This window comes from Pecten maximus, chromosome 13 (assembly GCF_902652985.1).
Source record: "Pecten maximus chromosome 13, xPecMax1.1, whole genome shotgun sequence".
NCBI lineage: Eukaryota > Metazoa > Mollusca > Bivalvia > Pectinida > Pectinidae > Pecten > Pecten maximus.
Genome location: NC_047027.1, coordinates 27947873 through 27955955, shown reverse-complemented (window position 1 = coordinate 27955955; position 8083 = coordinate 27947873).

The window sequence follows — 8083 nt, the reverse complement described above, 5'->3', positions numbered from 1 at the left end:
GTGCAGTGGTTCTCGCCTAACGGTTCTAGGGTGGTGGCTCTCGCCTTACGATTCTAGGGCGGTAGCTCTCGTCCTATGGTCCTGATGTGGTGTCTCTGGCTATACGGTCCTAGGGCGATGCCTCTCGTCCTACGGTTCTAAGGCGGTGGATCTCGCCTTACGGTTCTAGGGCGGGGGCTCTCACCTTACGATAATAAGGCGGTGGCTCGCTCCTTACAATTATATGGCGGTGGCTCTCGTCTTACTGTCCTCAGGTGGTGGCTCTTGCCTTACGGTTATAGGGCGGTGACTCTCGCCTAACGATTATAGGGCGGTGGCTCTCGTCTTACGAGTATAGGGCGGTGGCTCTCGTCTTACGAGTATAGGGCGGTGGCTCTCGCTTTTCGAATGAAGGGAGGTGACTCTCGCCTTACGATTATAGGGCGGTGGCTCTCGTCTTACTGTCCTAGGGTGGTGGCTCTCGCCTTACGATTATAGGGCGGTGCCTCTCGTTCTACGGTCCTAGGGCGGTAGCTCTCGTCTTTCGGTTCAATGGAGGTGGCTCCCACCTTACGGTTCTAGGGCGGGGGCTCTCACCTTACGATTATAGTGCGGTGGCTCTCGTCTTACGGTTCAAGGGTGGTGGCTCTGGTCTTGCTGTTGTAGGGTTGTGTCTCTAGTCTTACGGTCTTTGGGCGGTAGCTCTTGCCTTAATGTTCTAGGGTGGTGACTCTCGTCCTACGGCTCTAGGATGGTGACTCTCGTCTAACGGTTATAGGGTGGTGGCAATAGCCTTATGGTCCTAGGGAGTGGTTCTCGCCTGATGGTACTGTGGCGTTGCTTTTGCCTAAGGATTATAGAGCGGTGGCTCTCGCCTCATGGTTCTAGGTTGTTTGCTCTCGCCTTATTATTATAGGGCTGTGGCTCCGCCTTGCGATTATAGGGTGGTGTCTATCGCCTTACGATTCTCGGGCGGTGGCTCTCGTCCTACGGTTTAAGGGCGGTGGCTCTCGCCTTACGATTTGATGGCGATGGCTCTCGCCTTACGGTTCTAGGGCGGTGGTTTTCGCTCTACGGTTTAAGGGCGGTGGCTCTCGCCTTACGAATATAGGGCGGTTACTCTCGTCTTACGGTCATGTGGCGTTGCCTCGCCTTATTATTATAGGGCGGTGGCTCTCGCCTTACGATTATAAGGCGGCGACTCTCTCCTTACGATTATAGGGCGGTGGCTCTCCTGTTACGGTCTTGTGACGGTGGCTCCCACCTTACGATTCTAGGGCGAGGGCTCTCACCTTACGATTATAAGGTGGTGGCTCTCGCCTTACGATTATAGGTTGGTTGCTCTCATCTTACGGTTCTAGGGTGGTGGCTCTCGCCTTACGATTTTAGGGCGATGATTCTCGCCTTTTTTTTCTGTTTTTTTTTTTTTTTGTACTCAGAGTTGGCTCATATAGTCACATCTTTGGTAACTCCATCAATACAAATATTAAATAATAATACTGTTTTTTTTAAATATCTAAACCTTGCGAGGTGCGTGTTAGTATTGATTAGTTCGTGACGTTAATTGTCTAAAATGTCTGTAACTGCATACATGCTATATTTTTTCATCTGACATCGAAGTATCTGGTGCTATTTAGAGCACCGAGCCATTTCATCATCGAACAATAATTATTAATATTATTATTACAAGCTAACCGATAATAAGTATTTATATATTCAAGTATTTAAAAGGTAAAAATTGAAGTAGTCCAGACGATTGATACATTTATTATGAGGTGTTTACTAAAGGATACGATAATAACGTGACCCTGTGGTCAGGGTCTGATGAGGGTAGTCAGATCAGACCTGCAGACCAGTCAATTTTAAACAAAGATGCACTGTACATGAGAAGTACAAATATTCTTAATAGAAAAATCCCGCGGATAAGCAATTAGATCGACTATGGTTGAGAAGATGAATTATTTATACGACCATATATGTAAACTGTAAAACGAAAGTAAGTCTAGACAGGTGAAGAAATGCTGCTATTTTTGCAATAATTGTTTGTTTTACTTGATACGATAGCTATGAACAAAATCAGTGTTACCTGCCGTTGTATTTTAGCACATTGGTGTCTCAAAAAATACGGAAATAATCCAGTATAATGTTCAATGATCTTCTGTTTTTATTATCGTCATGCATGTTTTCCGGGTCACGTTCTAATAGCATTTGGGCTTCCGGTAACGTCATAAAATTCATTTCCCGCGAATTTATTGGGAAATCTAAATCAACACTTGAAATGAAATGAAATGGAAGAAATAAAAAAGGTCTTAATAAAAATATTGTAATCAGTATTTAATGCAACATTAAAGTTCATCATAAATAATTGCTACGATTCGCTAACATGAAGCCAGAGACTTGTATATCTGGTATATACGTCTCTGCCTAAAGAATAAGTAATTGAAATCAAATTATTCTAAAATTCACATTTCGTTTCAATTATAATCTTAAAATTTTTTTCACAATATCGTTTAGAAGCTTTGCAGTACTGACTATTTCAAACGCACAGATGCTTTGATTGGAGCAAAGATGGTGACCCGAAGCTGTGTGGGGGTTTGGATTGGAATTAAATTGCGTATATTTCGGCAAGTAAATATCGTACAAGGTTTCCGTGTGGTCAGATCATCTAATTTTGTCAATATGTATTCAGAAAAATTGTTGTTTATTCGCTACCGTCATAAACATAAAAATTCGGATTATTATATAAATACTTATTTAATTATTTCTTCTTCTTTTTTTTTCATTCATCATATTCTTTTTCTTTTAATATTTCATGATTTAATTTACACTCTTAACTAGTATACTCTGCCGCTCTCTTCCATACACACATATTATATATATATAAATAACAGCAAAGTGTCACTTTCTTTTCTCTCTTTCAGGACATCTTCATGCGTTCTCTTTCACACTCACTCGGTTAAAATTACGTGTTGTTAATTTTGATAATTTTGTTAGTAATAATTTTTATAATATTGAAATCTAGAAACAAACAAAAAAGAAGAAAGGTGAACAAAGATTTTTCCAGCGGTTGGGGAGCCCCCTACCAGCATGGATAACCTTTGGTTACATCAACATTGTGTCTCTTTTAAATAAACTGGTCAATCATATCAATAGCTCAGTCTCCGTGTTGGTCATACCAACTCTTACCACATCCTCCGAGCAATCGATATCATTGACCAGTCTTGTTCAATGTTTGACTCTTAATCGTCAAATATGTTCATTAATTTAATTGACCTTTATATTGTCAATAAAATATTTAATTATTCCCCTCTTTTTTATAATTGTTGTCTGTCCAACTAATAATAATTCTTCTTTGAAAATTCTTAAAATATTGATTGATTTCTTTTTTTGATCACTTCGATGATAAGTTTTGAATATTGTATAGCCTATTAGTGTAAAAGTTATATTCAATTCTTTACAGTTAGTATGCTGATTTTTGTACCTCATGATAAGGTAATGTAATTTTCTAGGATTTATTGTATATCCATAACCTTGGAATAAATGTTCAATTTACTGCCAAAATTCATTCAAGTATTTGCATTCTATGAAATAGTGTAAATAATTTTCTTGTATTTTACATACATTACACATTTCGTCTTCTTCTATTTTCCATCTATAAAGATGCCATTTTGCCGGGATAATATTATGAAATAGTTTCCATCTGAACATTTTTTGTTTGTTGTCTGCTAAACTTTTAAATATAAAAATCATAAGATCAATGTAAGTTTGTGTATGTGCTATATCAAAAGTATTTCTCCACAATTGCCTACAATGTGTTTGCTCCAATTTGTGAGAAACAAGTATGTCATATACACTCTTATTTGTAAGTTGTTCAACTGCAACATATTTTGAGTTTCTTGTATCATGAATTTGAATCCGCGCTGTTGTTTTAACTTTTGTATGTTTTGATATCTGTGACTTAATTGTCCGCTTCCATTCGAATGGTACAGCTTTATTCAATTGCGTTATTTCACTAATCCAGTTTTGTTTATTTTTCAGTTTATGTAGTATATCTATTTCATCTATTTCATTATTTTAATTTAGGATATCATCTTTAAATATCAGCCCGCTCTCAATGAAATTATCTATCAATAGACATTTCCCTTTAATTTTAATATTTCTATTTCCCCATATAACCTCCAGTCGAATATTTGCAAAGTTAGAGCTTTTTTTTCCTATAGCCCCCATTTATGCTAATCCATGAATCTAAAATACCTCTATAAAAGGGTGGTAAAAACTCATTTCTAGTAATGAGATTATCTATCCTATCAATGTTCATCTTAAAAATAAGAAGATTTTGACCAAATTTGATAAGAAGATCAATGGGAATTGTTTTCCAGTTTGAATCAGTTTTGTCTACTAGCCTTTTTATCCAAGTTATATTCATCATTTTGATATGGAACTCAATATCTCTAATATTCAGTCCCCCCTTTTCATATGTTCCTATTATAGTTTTTCTTTTAACTTTTTCCCGTTTTCCATCCCATACGAACTCATGTATGCTCTTTTCTAGTTCCTTAATATTATTGTTTTCAATCGTTTGTACATTGGCTAGGTAAGTAACTTTTGGAATGATCAAAGAATTCACCACTAATATTTTCTTTTTTTCCAGTTTTTTAACATTTCGTCTACCGTTGTTTTTTTGTCTTGCCAATTCAAGTTACTACATACTTTCTTATTAGTTCCAAAATATATCCCAAGCGATTTTACTTCTGCCCGCCAATTAATACCAGTATACAAGTTATTTCTCCGCTTGTTGGGTCCTAATAATAGACCCTCTGTTTTACCCTCATTTAGTTCTAGTCCTGATAACTTCCCGAATTCTTTTACAGCTTTTATTGCGTTTTCAATGTCACCATATTTTAAAAATAAGGTTGTGTCGTCCGCTAATTGTGCTATCTTCACGTGCCTTCTTTTAAGTTTAAATCCCGAAATATTTGGCTCAATCCTTATTTTTATAGCTAACACCTCGACCGCAATAACAAAAATTAAGCAAGAAAGTGGACATCCTTGTCTTATTCCCCTTGAAATTCCATAGCCCCCTGTCAGCCAATTGTTATTTTTAACCATTCCCCTAATATTTTTATAAAGTGTTTTTACCCAATGAATAAATGATTCCCCAAAGCCAAACTTCTCTAAACATGCGTACATAAATTCCCATTATATCGAATCAAAAGCTTTTTTGAAGTCAAGAAATAAAATACATTAAATCCTATAAATCTGTTTTTAATATAACCGTTTTGGTCAGTGTGTATTATTATATGCATAACTTTTTAAAATCTATTTGCTAATACCTGCGCTGATATTTTGTAGTCTATGTTCAAAAGCGTTATCGGTCTCCAATTTTCTAATTTGTTTATTTCATTTTTCTTATAAATTAACGATACCAATCCATTTTTTTGCGTTTCACTGAGCTCCCCATATTGATATGCCTCATTTAATGATTCCACAACTATGTTTCCTATCTCTGGCCATAATTTATCATAAAATTCTACTGAAAGTCCATCTGTACCCGGACTTTTGTTTTTCTTCATCTTTTTTAATGCCTCTGTACATTCGTTTAGTGTAAATAAGCCTTCGCAACTATAACTATCATTTTGGTTTAAAGTTGTTAAACCTAAGTTTTTTAAATAATCTTGAATGTGTTTTTTATCCGGATTTGTAGTAGTATATACATTTTTTTATAAAAGTCCCTTATCACAGATAAGATTTGCTCATTTTCTCTAACGATTTTTCCTTTCTCATTTTCAACTTCATTGATAATCTTTTTTGATTGCCTATTTTTTTCCAACGCAAAAAAATATTTGCTGTTTTTTTTTCTCCTTTTTCTATCCAGTTTATTCGCGCCCTGATTTGTGCTCCCTTTGACTTTTCATCGTACCAATCTTCTACCTGTCTTTCCTATCTTTCAGCTTCAGCCTTTTCCCTTTCACTTAGCGTACTCTTTTCGTTTAATGCACGTAATTTTTTTTTCAGATAATTGTAATTCCGATTTCTTTAATTTTACTTGTTCTTTACAGTATTTTATTGTTACGTGTTTGATTGTCAATTTACAACAATCCCATATTTCCCTTTTGTTTAGGTGGTGTTCATTACCATATCTCACTGTGTTTTAATCATATCTATGTATTGCTTGTCATCCATCATCGCATTATTTATTTTCCATATACCAGGACCTTTATTGTCATTTTGATACATTTTTATTGATATTGCTTGATGATCGGTACTTCTAATTTTTGCCGGTCTGATATCAGCCGACCACATTAAATTAGTTAAATCTTTATTTATTAAAAAGTAGTCAATTCTACTGTCTTCATCATTTCTATTTCTACGCCATGTGTATTGTATTTTTTTCTTTATTTTTAAGTCTCCATATATCTACTAGGCCCAGCGAATGTATCAATTGCTTTAACCCGAAAGATATATTTGAGTTTTTTGTTTTTCGAATTGGTTTTTTATCATGGTTTTTAAGTGTTTCGTTGAAGTCTCCCCCTAGTATTATTTTACCCGTTGCATGGTTTTGTATTCTTTTTAGACACCTTTTAAAGAATGCGTTTCTCTCCGTTTGAATATTAGGCGCATATAAAGCAACCAACGTTAACTTGTCGTTACATATTTCTACATTCATTACTATCTGTGTTCCATCATCAAATTTATATATATCTTTTATATTTATGTCAACATTTGTTTTAACTAATATCGATACCCCTCTACTCAGATTTGTACCATAGCTATGATAAAAGGTACCAAAGTTTTTTTACTTCCTCGTTTATAATATCTATCATTTCATCTGTTATATGTGTTTCGTTCAATAAACAAATATCTGCTTTTTGTTGTTTTATCCATCCATATAATCTTAGTCTTTTACATTTGTCTCTTAGCCCTTGGGCATTCAGAGAAGTTAAATGTAACACTTTCATTTCGATTTAATTTTTTGTTCTTTTTTCTTTTTCTTAGGTTCGGTCTCCACTGGCGAAGGCGGAGTACGACTCTTTTAATCGCTTCTTTTTTTCCTCTCAACCGGTGTTCCAAATTCTTGCCGAGGCTTATTCACAAACATTTCCATTGTCCTTTGTGTTCGTGCCGCCTCTCCTTTGTCATCTTTCGTTGTTGGATTCTTTTTTCTATCTTGGTTTGTGTTCTTTTCTGTCGTTGTTTCTCTATCCTCGTCTTCTGTGTTTTCTACGTTGGTTTCCTCGATGTTTACATCATTTTCTTCTTTCATTTGACACTCTGTTTTCCTGTGTCCGCTTTCGGTACAAGCCAGGCATTTCCAATCATTTTCACATTGTGTGTATGTGTGGCCGTCTTCTAAACATTTTGTGCATTTTCTAGTATCATATCTTGGCTGTCCGTAGTACCATACGTTGCCATAATATTTTCCCATTTGCATGGATTTTGGGAGATTTTTTTTCATTTTTTTTACAAATACAATCCTATCTCCATTGTCGCAGTTGGTTAATTTATTGTTCACCCTCAGTTTCTCCCTGTACATTTCTAGTACGTCACATCCTCCCTGTTCCAATGCTCTCGTTATCATTCCGTCATCCGCTGACAGCGGTATGTTTGATATTTTTAACCTTGTTGTAATTTCAGGGTCATATTTCGGTTTTCTAGGGTTTTCAGGTACAAGGAAAACTTGTTTTCCCCTTATGTTTACCCCTCTGGTTAAAAGTGTTAATCGGTCTGTAACGTTGTCGGCATATATTCTCCACACATTACCGGTTCTTTGTATACCACTAAGATGTTCTGCGGGAATGACATTTCCCAGACTTAAATAAATTTCCGTGTGATTCAAATATTGCTTATCAATGGTGTTTTGTCCAAAAACTTCATTTTCTTTCAAAAATACTGGTTTTGCTATACCATATCCAGCTGGATATGAATTCTGCTCATCGGTGTTTTTGTTTATACACGCGCCGTTTGTGTCACGATACTCATGTGTACTGGACAATACATCCGCATAGGTAGCCTGTTGCACCTGGTGACCTACCTGTGCCTTACCTGTACTGCCGAGATTACCTGTTCTCGATAACACATCTGTAAGCGCAGCCATTATGCTGCC